This window comes from Haliotis rufescens, unplaced genomic scaffold (assembly GCF_023055435.1).
Source record: "Haliotis rufescens isolate VD_foot unplaced genomic scaffold, xgHalRufe1.0.p SCAF_3, whole genome shotgun sequence".
Taxonomy (NCBI): Eukaryota; Metazoa; Mollusca; class Gastropoda; order Lepetellida; family Haliotidae; genus Haliotis; species Haliotis rufescens.
The window spans coordinates 35560288-35576896 of record NW_025964001.1 but is presented as its reverse complement, the minus strand read 5'-3'; positions in this window follow the sequence as shown (position 1 = coordinate 35576896).

The following is a 16609-nucleotide window of genomic DNA, read 5'->3' as shown; positions in this document are numbered from 1 at the left end:
CAATACAAATGCTTACATTTTGAAATATGATGTATTAATGATTATTATTCCCACATTTCAGGTACATTCCGGCATAATTTCAAATAATCAATGCCAGTACCAGAAATATAGAGGAGAGAATTTCATGTTTTTCATGATATGTACAATTTGAACAAACTTAGCTGTGTGTGTGTGTCTGTGTGTGTGTGTGTGTGTGTGTGTGTGTGTGTGTTTGTGTGTTTGTGTGTGATGCTCATTCCTATTAAAGCGTGTTCATTCACATTTTTACAAACATTAAGACCATATTACCAACTAAAGAGCCTAAAAAATGTAATATCATTTTTATAATTATTTCTATATATTGTCTTACAGGTGTCTTCATAAATCAACAGGTTGTCAGTGTCCACAGAGGTGTGCCGTTAGCCATAACAGTAGCCCGCCATCTACATAGTTACTGTTTCTACTATTATGTACAAGACCAGCTGATTTGGCGGCAGAATATGAAGATGAAAGACCAATATCTGTCCTGTTTTGTTTGTCAGTCTTTAAACGCCGCACTCGTCAATAGTCCAGTTATATGACGGTTGTTGTGCAGTCCAAGACTTCCAAGAAGGTATGTATCATCTTCAATTTGATTGGTTGGAAATTTATGTATTGAACAAATCAACCTATTTAACCTCAAAGTCCTTACACGGAGTTTCAATCATCAGTTTCTTTTATGTTCAACCATGTCAGATAATATAGAAACAATTCAAGCAAATACATCCAACAGTAAATGCATAAAACGTACATCTGGTATTACATTCGAACTTTAGCCCCTGTTACGACGTAAATTGTAATAAAAAGGTAAATTGTAATACTTGCAGCAAATTGTAATAATTTTGACGTAAATTGTAATAACAACGTTAATTGTAATAAAATTTGACGTAAATTGTAATACGCAAATTGTAATAAAAATTGACGTAAATTGTAATAATCTCAACTTGCGGTAAAATGTAAAAACTTTTTACGTAAATTGTAATAACCTTATAAGTTTAGTGTCAAAGGCGCTAAATGACTAGAACCTATCCTTGTCAGGGTTGGTACAGGGTTTATCTTACAATCGTCATTAAAGTATGGGTGTGGGGGCGGATTGAGGTCGTTATCGTACATTGTTGTATAATTATATGTATATATAAACGCATTGGAAAACCATTTCTATGGTTGTCCAGAAGAGGATTAATTACTAGAATGAACTTAGTTTTCTTATTTATTTGAGAAATACTCTGTGTGTTTTGTATTTAATTGTAATATATCCTATTGACGATTTTCATCATAATTGTTCATTTTTAACCTAATGGAATCATGTTTCAATTGGTAAAGTAGGTAGTAAAATACACAATGAAATAATTATAACGTAACAAACTTACACAAATATATTGATGTGTAAATGTGGAATGTCTGACTTTTACTGACTGAAGCAATTGTTTTTATTTTGCAACTGTATATTTGTACATATTTTATGCGGAGATGGGTTTACGAAGTTGCAAGAACTTGTCCCCAATACAATTCTCATTTTGTTCTGTGAATAAAATATGTTTAAACTAAACTAAACTAGCAAATGTATGACATGTCATTCTGCAGTAGTCTGTGTGCAAGCTGATATATACATGTTCATATACATAATATCAATTTATTATTATTCAAGATTCAATTGTTTTAACGTTAGTCGGAGGATGTAAAGCAAATAATAACAATGTCCTGGGCGATGTACATGTAGGTATGTGAAGCCGCAAGGGTCTATATTGTTAGAATGATACTCTAGCAACTGTACACATCGAAATTTATGACTGAAAGATCCATCCTCGGGTTTAAAATGATGGATTACATGAGGAACGTCTATTCGACAAATAGGTTAATTGATTTATCATCCAATAGTAGCTTAGCTAGGAGTCAGTTGCAATAACAATGAGTTACGAGTTACCAAAGAGAGCTCTGTGCAACCGGACCCTGAAATTATGTCGATTTGCATTGGAGGTTTACTTAATTTGATAAGGAGCACATGACCGTTTCCTTGAAACAAACGAGACAATTCAATGGTATTTATACATTATATTTTGACGAAGAATTCAAATACATCAAATGAGTGACAGATCTCCTGTGCAATGTCAAAGGAAAAAAACAGTCGTCAGCAAATGCAGCATAGATTTCCCATGCATGGGAAAGGAGAATACTTAATACATAACATTATATACAATGTTTTTATTAATATCCAAAGGGGGGCGTGGATATTCTTTACCTACATTGCATATACTATTAGATATTGTGTATTCTCGATCTCTGTGAACTTCTCACAGATAAAGAAATAATAATAAATAAATGCAAACCATGTTTACTTATGCAACATTTGTAGTAATGTATGATTAACATATGAATCATTAATAAAACATAAAATATTTCCTTTCATAGGAAGAAGAATATTTAATGAAATAAATGAATAAATGTAACTGTCTGGATTACTTTCATATGTCATGAAGAACTAACAACAACTTACTGACAACTTTTGCTGGGATAATAACTCCTTGCCCCAATAACAAAAACAGAATCGATCATGATAACGGCACGAAATCATAATTCAAAGCATACACAAATAATATCCGGTATCTTCGGGCATGTCTTGTTGAGTTTCAAAGAGTATCAGAATGTATAATAAATTTGTTGCAATCAATTATTGCTGAAATATATCTGTTTTGATCAAAATTGAAAGGATGGCAAATCTATAATGAAAAGGTTTTTGTCACTAACGTAAATATTGTCTTTGACCTTATACAAAGAGTATTCTAAGATCATTAATCTCGGCAATCGTTGGTGGATTGCGCCAAGCAACCTTGATACCAAATTTGGTACCTCACGTATAATGCGGTACATAATTTTCGAAACAGATAATTGCGTTTTTCATAAGTTATCACTAATTTGTGACATATATACGGACAAAAATTACCTCAGAGGATAATCTTCTCTGGGGGTTTAAGAGGATTAAAATAATTCCAGCTAACATCAAGCACTGTAATAAAATATTGAAATTATAGCATACCTTCTTAACATTCCAATGAAAAGAATAGTGACTAACTAAGAAACCCAATTATATTTATCTCCGATACTATGCCCTCATCAGTATACACACACACATACATACATACACACACACACAAACACACATATACACACCAACACACACACATACATACAAACACATAGGTATGTATGTATGTGCGTGTTTGTGTGTGTTTATGTATGTATGTATGTATGTATGTATGTATGTATGTATGTATGTATGTATGTATGTATGTATGTATGTATGTATGTATGTATGCCAGTAAATACGACCTCTATATGTCATTGGTATCAGATCTACATATAGTTTCAAGTGAAAGATGAGTGACACTACTTTGTGAGAGGTCCCACAAAAATGCTGATATGAGCAATTAAAGGTTATACAAAATGTAACAAATGAACAAAGTAAGATATTTTAAAAGATAAAATAGAATCACAAACATGTAGATATACGAATTAGAATGTAGCAAATACATTAGATAAACGTATCGAAGACATAAGTATATTCTTCGTAGATCATCCGTTTTTCATTTTTTGTCACTAATTTGAGACGGACAATAATCCCAAGAAAGCATAACCTCCTCTGGGGGTTTAAGAGGATTAAAGTAATTCCAACAAACAACAAGCACAGTAATGAAATTACAACAAACTTTGTTAAAACTCTGATGAAAAGACTGGTAATTATCTAAGAATATATATATATATAAAATGTTTTACTGTACTCCGAACAGTTGGAGTACATATATATACAAAGGTACAAAACTGTTTAGGGAAGTTTGATACAGCATTTATCGTACAATCGTCATTAAATATGACTTAGTGTGGGGTGTGAGAACTTTTTGAAACTTGATATATCGAACATTGTTGTATATATATAAACTCACTGGAGTGTTAATTCTGTAGGTTAAGTACGTGGTTATCAACACAATGTATTTATATATAAAAATATATGTTTGGGATGCTTTCCTTGCATTTAAAGTGTGTTAGCAGTAGTTGAAAAGAACGATTCAGCATGAAACCAAATTTGAAATGGGGTAAAACAGTTATTACATAGTGTATGAAATACCCTCTGAAGACATATATTGCAGTCTCAAATTTAGAAGTTTTAACTCAATTTCCGAAAAAAAGTGATAAGGGTAGGCAATTAGAACTAGGTAAAAAATATCGGAGCAAAATATAATTTGACTTTTGGGTAAGTCACCAGTCGTTTCATTGGAATTTTAAGAGAGAATGTTATTGCAGTGCTTGATGTTAGCCCAAATTACTTTAATCCTCTTAATCTTTCAGAGGAGGTTATGTTTTCAGGGGATTATTGTACGTACATATTTCGTATCAAGGTTTCTTGGCGCAATCAACCAACGATTGTCGGGTTTAATGATCTTCAAGTACGTTTCTAGGTCAAAGAGAAAATTTACTTTAGTGACAAAAAAATTTCATTATAAATTTTCAATTCCTTTCTATTTAGATACAAGCAGATATATTTCAGCAATTGATTGTAAGAAATTTATGATAATTCGTATACTCTTTGAAACTGTACAAGAGTTATCCGAAGATACCGGATGTTATTTGTGTATGCACGGGATCTGTCAACTCATTTGTTGTATTTGAATTCTTCGTCAAAATGAATTGTATAAATATGATTAAATTCCCTCGTTTGTTTCAAGAAAAGGATCATGTACTTCTTATCAACTCGTTTAGCGTTTCCACTGCAAATCGACACACTGGTTGACCAGCCTGTGTTTGTACCCTTCGTCATCATTCGTTCAGTCGTGTCGAACTGGTCAACGTACTGTTGAAGCAAGTCATGCAGAAAACATCTTGAATAGCCTTATAAGAGTATTGAACAATATGTCACAATTAAGTTATTTGTCGAATATATGGTTGTGTAACCCATCATTTTGAACCCGAGGATGGATCTTTCAGTCATTTAAATTTATCGATGTTGACACCACCCTTTAATGACGATTGTACGATAAAGCCTATACCAACCACCCCTAACTTAACAGTTTTGTACGTTTGTCATCATACACAGTATTTCTTGAATTGTACATGTGAAACGCAAGCTCAACTGACAAAGATCATTTCTAGTCAATTGGCGTCTTGGACACTACGGTAGTAAGGTTATTACAATTTACGTATGAATTTATTACAATTTACCGCAAGTAGAGATTATAACAATTTACGTCAATTTTTATTACAATTTGCGTATTACAATTTTTATTTACAAATATTAACGTTGTTATTACAATTTACGTCAAAATTATTTCAATTTGCTGCAAGTATTACAATTTACCTTTTTATTACAATTTACGTCGTAACAGCCCCATTAATAGACTTCAATTTGTATCATTTACAGAAATGACTAGCAGTGGCAACACATGTTGAGCAGTTATGACACCTCTTGAACAAAGTATATAGAAGCAATGACAATGTAGATTATCATCATCAATTAACAGTTATACAAAGTTGTTTGAAAAATGGGAAATGTTTGATTGTAATTAATCTATTTGTGGCCACATGCAAATATTAAACTGAATTTTGGCAATCTATTAGTTTTAGATTATGTGATTATTTAAATGTGTAAATCTCTTAAATACACGAAATATTTGTTAATTACTTTCTTTTAATGAATTACTAATAATATGTGACATTAGCTTTCCCAGTATTTTCCTCATTTATTACCTTTGATTATACTTTTAAAAGTTACAGCTAACGCTAAAAGTACAAAGACATATATTGTTAACAGACAGTTACATTACACAATATATACAGCCACATAACAGAGTTCCCGGAGTCTATCCGATTTGTTAGATACGATCAGCATCAATTAAGATATCTAAAAATTAGTAAACCATCTGTTTTGGGTCTGTTCGTTCACCAAAGGCCTTGTTTAACTAGGGATCTGCATAAAGCACAATAATAACACAACTAACCGTGTGATAATATCATTCTTCACTTCCAAATTATTATTAACCCACGTTGAATACTAACCCTATGAATATACAATAACTGCAATTGTATAAATATTTATCTTATTTGTAATCATTCCATGTATTCCGAATTTGGTCCCATGATCGGTGGACTTACCAACAGACATAAACCCTGAAAGATAACTAGTCAACTACTGTTACTTATAACTCTAATAAAACGATACATCTAGAAATTAAGAAATCTCTTTCAAGTATGGTTTAACTGTATAAGTAATATGAAAATAGTGTAACATTTAAAGGCACATATTAGACATGTTACACATTTGACACTATTTGAAATGTGTTCAACTATATGGAAAACTTCAAAGGAACCGTATGGAGAGAAACTAAATAAAGACAACTGCGGTACAGATACAGAATTATCATGAAATATTGCGTAGTAGTACTTGCATGTAATGTATTTTTAAGATCAGCGAGGTAAATATGTTCAAAGCCAAACAACATGGTTATGATACCCTTCATTTCAAACTGCCCTGTAAATATATCTTTTTCAAGACATTAAGGAAAAAATGGTCAGGGCATTTCGTGTATTGTGTTAACGGAGGAAACCAACCATTCGTGTAAAAGTGATTAAATGATACATTCTGACCACAGGAGCTCGTTAGTCATACATTTAGTCAGTTGTATGACCCTCCATTCTAAATAATAAATGCAGTAACGCGTTCCTGTGGTTCTGACTCGTCGGGCTCTGAATTACTTTGCTGCTATTTTATCACACTTGTTTTGCTTCACTCGGTCCGTTTTGTTGACAGAAAACGATGCAGAAAAAATGTGCCAACGAACTTTGCCCTCATTTACATCCTCATCCTCATCCTCATCCTCACGGACCCGTCATGGGAATAAAATTTTGATTACGTTTCGTAAGTCGTAAAGGCTTTCACCGTTAATGTTTGCATAGGACGTGCGCAACAGACGAAACGTATTTGTAACGTAACGCAAAGAACTGCCTCACTCGCTGAAAACCAACCTTCGTTAAGGTTACCACTGAAAAGCCCTCCCCGTCACGGTTGGCCTAGGGTAGTTTCGTGCAATAGGCGTATGCTTTTAAAGTTACATTATCACCGACTTCAGCATTTAAGGTCAGCCTTAACTACGGTAGTTTTGTACAACGATTAACAAGTTTCCGAATTAGGCTATTATGGGTAGGGAATAATGCCCCTATGTTATGTAATAGTTTGTGTATTTGGTGCATAACGCTGAGCACAGCAATTCAGGAATAATAGATATTTTGTTCGTTGTTTAACGCCACACTGAGACATAATCCAGTTACATGCTTGCGGTCTGTAAAACATCGAGTCTTGACCTCCATTCAAGTGATCCACACATTTGATATATGATAACATGCAGTCAACCACGTCACCGAGCCTTACCACCCGATCCGTTTAGCCCCTTTCGACAAGCACAGATCTGGGAAGTGTTATTTTTACCCATAATCCCCACGAGTGCCAGGCCTACAAGAGTTATATGTACACATTGAATGTGACTGGCCGTGGAGCAGACCACGTTAGACTGTAAAACCATCAAAGTTGTTACCAGTTCGACACTGCTTCATCATTACATGGTGTTTACCTTTCTCTGAGGTTCAACTTGTCAGCCACCTGCTGTGATGTGAGAGGGGCTTTGGCTTCCACCAACATCTGCACCACGCCCAACTCCCTTGCCAGGGACAAGCATATCATGACGCCACCGCCACCCATGTAGTTCATCAACTTCTTCCGGTAGTCCGACATCGTCGCAAATATGATAGTGTTTGTTTAAAACCTAGTGAAGTATAAATTGTAGAAGGGTCATATGTCGAACCTATAATAAAATAGGCAAAGTCAAGCTACATAATTGAACCTAACTTTGGGACGTACCCAGGTACCCGTATATTTCATATCGACCTAATTTGTTTTCAACTGTAGCCTTAACTATTAATCTCTCATCAACACCTTTCCGGTCGCTAACACATTGCCTGAAAAGTAACCCCTCTCTCTTTTTCATCTTTCGATCTCTTTGAAGCTTTGCAATGTTTTAATCCTGCTAACAACGTCAGTCCGCCCGTTCTCCCTAATCTCTCTCTCGGCCCCTCTCGCACACAACAGTTCACCCTTGCTTCCAAAAAAGTGCCGCCATTTTCCTGACGGGTGTTTTCTAGATCTGCTGCTTTTTCACACTCACAAATACAGTACACAATCTTGTAAACTCTGGTTGTTCCCACGCCTGTTACTTCTTCTCTGACAGGCAGTCACCGCTTTTCCCAATCTTACCTGTAACGAGCAAATTCAGGTACACTGCTCAGGCAACTACGTGGGTTTCTGCGCAACTCACCACACGCTCAATATACAAGTGGGTGAAGGCCATGTTTGTCAAACATCCGATACTCTGTCAAACAACCATATGATTGATCAGCTGATTACCTTAACATTTGTTCCTCTACCTAGTAAGTTAATCGGAGCTAATGAATATGCCTATTTGCATATATATGTGGCCATAGAAAATGGTTATGCTAATTTCGCTCTAAATGACAATAAGTAAGGACGGGTTGTGTTAACGTTTTGTTTGTTTGTTTGTTGTATAATTCGGCACTATTTTTTTTATAAATGTGAACATGATTAAGGGACTGGTACTTTATTATGAGGGGGGGGGGGGGGGGGGGGGGGGGGGTTAAAAATGTGGCATGCATTGCGTGTGTATGTGTTCGTGTGTGTGTGTATGTGTGGGTGGGTGGGGCAAAATATACTCTTCAAAAAAGGAAACGCAAAAAGCAAAATTTGCGGACCAAGAGGTGCAAAATGCAGAGGTTTAATGTGGTATTGTGTCAGTGACAAGTTTCCCGGATAAAAATGACCACAACATGTACATGCAAACCAGTAGTCGAGAAACACTTACGATTCGGAAAAACGCACCCAGTGCATTAACTAAAGGGCAATGGAGCTGCACGTACTGCACTATGAACGGTAATAAAGTGCAGGAGTTTTGATTGCCTGGCATCTGCGTCAATCAAACAGTGACTGTTGAACAACATGCCAAGATTAACAGAAGTGCAAAGAAACAACCTCATAGGCTGCTTGCAGCCCAACACCATCACAAGGCTATGGGATCGGTTTCAACAGCATGGGTCAACTCGTGATCGGCCAAGGTCAGGACGACCAAGTGGACCACCACCGCCCAAGATCGCTGCATCCAACTGCGCCACCTACGTGAAAGGACGAACACAGTCACCGCAACCGCATCCCAAATACCCAGACTGCGCAGAATGTCCGACCAGACCGTACGAAACCGTTTAAGAGCAAGACGTTCTGTTCTTCCATATGGAGTCGACAACTTCGTCAACACCGACTGCATTGGTGTGTGACTCAACTGCGATGGAGAGTTGTCTGGTTCAGCGACGAATCAAGATATCTCCTCCGTTGAGGGGATAGAAGAGCACGGATCTACAGACATCGAGGAGAACGTTACGCCGGAAACTGCGTACAGGAAGTGGTTTGGTGGCCTCAGCGTTATGACGTGGGCGACAATCTCTCATCATAGTAGGACAGGTTTGGTCCATATCCAGGGCAATCGTACGGCTCAACGATACAACAAAGAATTTGTCCTACCACACGTCCTCCCAATTGCAACCAACGGCAACGGTGTATTCCAGCAGGACAACGCTCGACCGCATACATCATGGATCACAAGAGCCTGTCCACGCAACAACAATGTTGAGCTCTCAGCTGGCCCTCCAGATCCCAGGATTTAAACCCTATTGAGCACCTGTGGGATGAATTGGATAGACGGCTACGCCGACGTCAACCACAATCCCAGACATTGCAGCAGTCGTCTCTTCCATGGGCAGGAGATGTCAGGCCGCTTTCGCTTTCGATTCCAACGGGGATCATACGCGTTATTGATGGTAGCTTACCTTCACCTTGGACTTTTCCTATGTACCGATAACTGAGATGACTACAATCACCAAGTGTTCTCTCCACAACTTTGCTCTCTCTTTGCTCAATACCTTGTATGGTTCCTCGTATAAATGTGTTTTCCTACCTCACACAAATCTGGCTTTGCGTTTTCTTTTGAAAAGTATATGGTTTAGTCATAAGGCCAATCTAACCGACCCCTCTCCCCCCAACTTGTAGAAAATGACCAGTCCCTTATATAAACATGCCAATGGACCAAAACAAGATCTAATATGCAACTAAAAAAACAATGTAAAATTCAATGTGCTTTTATAAAGAATTACTGCAAAGTCTTAATGAGGATTACTGATTTTCAATATTGTTAAATACTCAATTTAAATGTATTTTAATTTTTCTTTTTTCAAGATTATTAGTTTTGATAATGTATTTTTATTTTTTTATATTATTATCTCTTTTTAGCAGCTTGCAAGATCTGGACTCGTGGTTTGAAGTGGGCACATGGAGCACATCCTACTCTTCGTTGATCTGAAGAAGTTCTAATTAGTGTGATAGATAGGAAAGCAGTCAACTTGTCACAGGACCTTTTCACAATCTGAACACCAGCATAAATTCTGCTTCCTCTTGTATCCTGCGCAATGTCCAGGTGGTTGGTTTACAAACCACACAACCATGGAATGGTCTTGCAGGCTTAGAGCTGGAAGTAGCGGGAATGCCTTGGGCTGGGTGGCATTGTACCCCACACCTGGCCAACAATCCAACAACAAGCTTCACCCCATGAAGTATCTACATCAACTCATTCGCACAGCTGCCTGACAAAGAAGAATCAGAGCCTGTATAAACTTAAAAAGCCAGACAAAACCAACTACATGCCTCGCACACCTCATACAGCTTGATCTAGTGGGTTTGACTGGGGTAAAAACTCAGAGCCTTCCCTCCCAGGTGCAGGTAGCCTCATCTACACACAGGTCTTTTACAGGAGAATCAACATCTGGAAGTTTGACATAAGATGTGGGATGAATGGTCTGATTTTGTACAAACAATCAAATCCATCAATGATTTTCCTTACTGTTATCAATGTGGAGAATGCTCAAAATCCAAGGAATCCATCCCTAGCCATTTGTTTCCAAAGAACGGGGTCAGTGTCATAGGATGCCCAGTGATCATCAAGGACTAAACCAATGGCTATCATCTCATTGGGGTGAACAGGAATCCATTTTGCAATCCTACTGTGTTCTGGGATGTGCCGGTGTTGTAATTTCCAAGAAGAATTCTTGTTTGTTTGCATAACACGTTCATCAATGAAGTTAGTGTCAATGAAGATTTTAAAGAAATCAATTGGTTCATGGCAATATTCTGTGAACTGTCACGTGTGAACGGGGTGTATCATGGCTCACCCAACCGTTGGCTAATATCCTCATTGTTCTCGTCACCAGAGGGCACACAATCTGACATTGGTTATTGTGTTATGGTACTACCAGGGGTCAAGATATCCTTGCTATCTAAACCTTCACTGTCTTCAGACAAAAACATGGCCACGGCCTCGTCATCTGAGAAGTATATTTCCTCCATATTGTTATTTAGGAAGTTGGGACCTGACAGCTAATGACACCAGAAACAGACGACGCGTTATATGCGAAATGTTTTACGAAGTAACTGTGCTGATGATAACAACTATCGAAAAAAAGGATGGAAAAGTTATTTCAAATATTGTATTGATTGAAAATGGAAAAAGAGAGAGCAAACTTAATGTCACTGATTTTCTGGTCAAAGGTCAATACCCACGTGAACGGAGCTGTTCGCCTGTTTTCATCAAATTATGTGATACATGATATATGCAACGGAATGAAGGAAAGTAATGAATATAGAAATATCATTTTGTAATTTGCTGTATTACCATATATAATTATTTCCAGACATATCCATGTATAAACAGTCACCAAAGCATCCGGTGGATATATATGTAATATATGTCTGGAGACGATACAAAGCACACTGTTTCATTGAATATATCATTTAAGAAAGTAAATTATATATTTTTGTAGCAGCAAACTGTAACACCATTTACAGTCACTATTTCATGTCTTATCTCTTTGAATATTTTTTTTTTCCGATCAAACACATTTTTAAAGACTATGATAACAGCAGCTTGGGTACTGCATGTCTTGGAAATGTACAAAGTCTGCTGAAGGATCAGATCTGTAGGCCTGTCATACCATACCAAGACAACAACCACTACTACTATGTGCTGACCTGGCACGTAGTGTTTTTTGTATGTATATATCTACCTGTAAAGAGAAAAATTGTAAAAATTGTATATACCGCACTTCCTACTGAGAACCATACGCCGACCCCTTGCATATACGAGTATGGAAATTATTCATAAATCAACGTCAGACCAACGCGTTGTTAATTTGGTGGAGCTATCGAGTATGGCAGACTTCTTAGTCCTTTCATGTACGTCTTTGCAGCAAAACATATACTAGTATTTCACAATAATGTAGGAAGCGACAGTCTCTTATTTTAATGATATACTGCCTTCATGGAGGCCATTCACCAAGAACAAGTTCTCCGATCCCAAACCTTCCCTGGTCGAATATCTTAGCAACACTGCTAAGACTTCCCCTTCAGGATTTCGTTCCTGTACAGGACCAAAGAAAAGAAGTATACATGCCTACCACACAGAGATCCGACCACAGCCATCATCATGCAGACCCTGCACAATACAGAAGCCACCTCACGGGCACCTACAAGATGGACACTGTGTACAAGATGTCTCATTGGGACTTACTAATTTGTGTTTACTTACATGGACTCAATCCAGGATATATATTGTGTGACTGTTGATAAGTGCAACCAGGTATGTTTGATCAAAGCCAGTATATTAATGCCCAAATGTGTCTTTCCAAAATTATTTTTTGTATATGTGCAATATACTGCAAATTTCACCTTTAGTCAAGCTAAATCTTTGAAGTTATTGTGTAGGGAATCTTTGAAATGTCTCTAGGCCACGCCAGACATATAGACACAGCTAGGGCCCAGACAGACCTAAGCTGCTGGGTTATCGTGTCACACTTTTAAGCTGGACTCATAATTTCAAAAATCAAAATTTGTCATTTGTTAAAAGTTATTAATACGCACAGTTTGGTAGACAATTGAAGGGATTGTCTAGGACTTTGAATTCAGATTAGGGATATTCTTGGGTAAGCCACCCCCACACATATGTATATTGTATGTCAGTATAAGGAAATTAACAGCAAAGCAGTATTCAGCATTTCAGAGTTTTGATGTCGGAATTAAGGATTATTTCTGGGGCATAGTACCCACAATATCTGGGCAAGCTCCGCCAAAGACACGGGAAGAGCACCTATTTTACTTAAAAGGGCAAAGGTACCCACAAGTACCGTTTGAGTCGCGCGGTAAAGTTAGACTCCTGGTTTCAAATTTCTTTATGCGATATATTTGCTGAGATGTTTAATTTGTACTTTTTATGCCATTAATCATTATCATTATTTGGTACTGAGTCTCACCGCCAAGCCAGACTCCTGAATTCAAAGAACCTTCAGTGAAATATTTATTGAATCCGTGCAATGTGGTAAATACTTCGTAGTGAAATCGCACATTACATAGATCATGTGGTTATTTTTCGAACAGGCACTAAATCAAACTGGCTAGATGATTTCTTTCATACCGTCATTGAATTGGTTTAATTGTTGCACATGGATTTCAACGATATCATGAACACATCTAACTGATTATGTACACATTTGCACTGTTGTTTCTTTTGGTGTTAAAGTTCACACATATCAATTTCAACTCGTGTGAGCTTGGGGTCATAGTGATTGATTTGGGACAACCATTGTCTGAAGAACATCTGATACCAAAGCCTAATTACCCTGTAGCCATGACATGTATATGTCTCCATAAACTTAATTGTCATTATTTTCAGACACTGATCCCCCGTTGTTAAACCTCACCAACATTTCATTGGATATTGACTGTCAGCCAACCTGGACTACCATATCACTTCCCGTTAATTACTGTTATTTATGGTATGACATTTGTTGCCTTTATTGATTTGGTTGGTTGGCTTATTGTTTAATGCCGCACTCAGCAATAGTCTATCTATAAGACAGCGGTCTGTAAGCAATCGAGTCTCGACCAGACAATCCAGTGACTGATATCATGAGCATCGATCCACGCAATTGGGATCGATGACATGCATCAACCAAGTCAGCGCGTCTGACCAACCGATCCCGTTAGTCGCCTCTTACGACAAGCATAGTCGTGGGTTGCTGAAGACCTATTCTACCCAGGATCTTCACGGGTCGCCTTAATTGATCTTCCCCTGACCCGAATTAAATTGTGTCGGTTCATCACGCCCATGTGTCCAATGTCCAGAGCAACGTCATTGTATCTGTGTCTGTCCATTGTTGTTCATTACTATATATGTGTTGTCATTTCACTGTTAGTCAGCTTGGTATTCCGAGCGCTGGTGTGAGGACGACCTCGAGCAGGATGTGCCACTAGTAGGAAACGTCCAGGAGGTTGAGCTGGAGGGTCCGCTCATCGCTGTTGTTTCTGTTGTCAGAGCAGCTATTCCTCTCATTGTGTATTTGCTGTTTATATGTTGTGCATAAAACGTTCCGGATTCCTCCAAGAGCTAATTCCCCGTCTACATGCGCGTTGCCAGGCCTAATTGATCGACATGTTGTCCTCGTAGTTATTCGAGGAGTACGCGGTTATTAATTGATGAAATATTGTTAAAGAATGTATTCGCAGATTCATAGATCGATTTCTGAAGGACCCAATGTACTTTATATTCCTGTCCTATCAACTTTGCAGCTGTGTTTATTTGACTGAATGATAGAAGTGTGTGTCGTTTTCCAATTTGGGCTTAGCCATTAGCGATTAATATACGGTGACATATATCAATGACAAATTCTCTCCAAATCCAGGTTTTGACTCGATATATGCAAATTACATTATGTTGTCGTTGTTGAACCTACTTTTGATAGATTTCTTTAGACAGCCACATCACCAACATTATATTTGAACATGGCCTATGCATGTTGCACTAATCCCCAAATCGCCGCAAAACTTTCGTAAGTAACGGTTATTTTTCATCTACGTTATATCGATGAAAAATCCATTGATTAATGTAATTAGTATCATTGTAAAGCATGTAATTCTGTCAATCGGAATATGTCGTTAGTTCTGTCTTCTACGACCATGGTAACTGACACGCCTCTGCCGAATATGAGCATACAAGTTTCTCGTTTCCTGCATGACACGCACTGCTGTGCTGGGGAGGTCTGTGCGACTATTGTCGCTACACGCACTGCTGTACTGGGTAGGTCTGTGCGACTATTGTCGCTACACGCACTGCTGTACTGGGTAGGTCTGTGCGACTATTGTCGCTACACGCACTGCTGTACTGGGTAGGTCTGTGCGACTATTGTCGCTACACGCACTGCTGTACTTGGTAGGTCTGTGACTATTGTCGCACCACGCACTGCTGTGCTGGGGAGGCCTGTGCGACTATTGTCGCTACACGCACTGCTGTACTGGGTAGGTCTGTGCGACTATTGTTGCTACACGCACTGCCGTACTGGGTAGGTCTGTGACTATTGTCGCACCTAGCACTGCTGTGCTGGGGAGGTCTGTGCGACTATTGTCGCTACACGCACTGCTGTACTGGGTAGGTCTGTGCGACTATTGTCGCTACACGCACTGCTGTACTGGGTACATCTGTGACTATTGTCGCACCTAGCACTGCTGTGCTGGGGAGGCCTGTGCGACTATTGTCGCTACACGCACTGCTGTACTGGGTAGGTCTGAGCGACTATTGTCGCTACACGCACTGCTGAACTGGGTAGGTCTGTGACTATTGTCGCACCACGCACTGCTGTGCTTGGGAGGTCTGTGCGACTATTGTCGCTACACGCACAGCTGTACTGGGTAGGTCTGTAACTATTGTCGCACCACGCACTGCTGTGCTTGGAAGGTCTGTGCGACTATTGTCGCTACACGCACTGCTGTACTGGGTAGGTCTGTGCGACTATTGTCGTTACACGCACTGCTGTGCTGGGGAGGTCTGTCCGACTATTGTCGCTACACGCACTGCTGTACTGGGTAGGTCTGTGCGACTATTATCGCTACACGCACTGCTGTACTGGGTAGGTCTGTGCGACTATTGTCGTTACACGCACTGCTGTGCTGGGGAGGTCTGTCCGACTATTGTCGCTACACGCAATTCTAATTCATTCAATACAGTACACGGATCGGAAATTGGCGTCAGATTATATCATTTGACACAATGCAGAGCAAAATGGGAGTGATCATGTGTTAACATTGTAAATACACTCTTCAAAAAAGGAAACGCACAGGTAGATTTTTCGTAAATTTATTGTACCTAATAAAGTCATTTCATTTAATATCATAGATACAAATATGAAATTTTGGAGCTCGATAGTCACATGTTGTCGTTGTACAAAGGCATTGAAAACTGTTCATTGTCATATCACAGAAGGCCACTGCGCTGAACTCAGTATCTCATGTGACCGCCCCGGACGGCAATCACGGCTCTGCATCTCCTCGGCACTGACTGGATAAGTGTACGAATTCTGTCCTGAGGAATTCTGCGCCATTGCGCTATTGCTT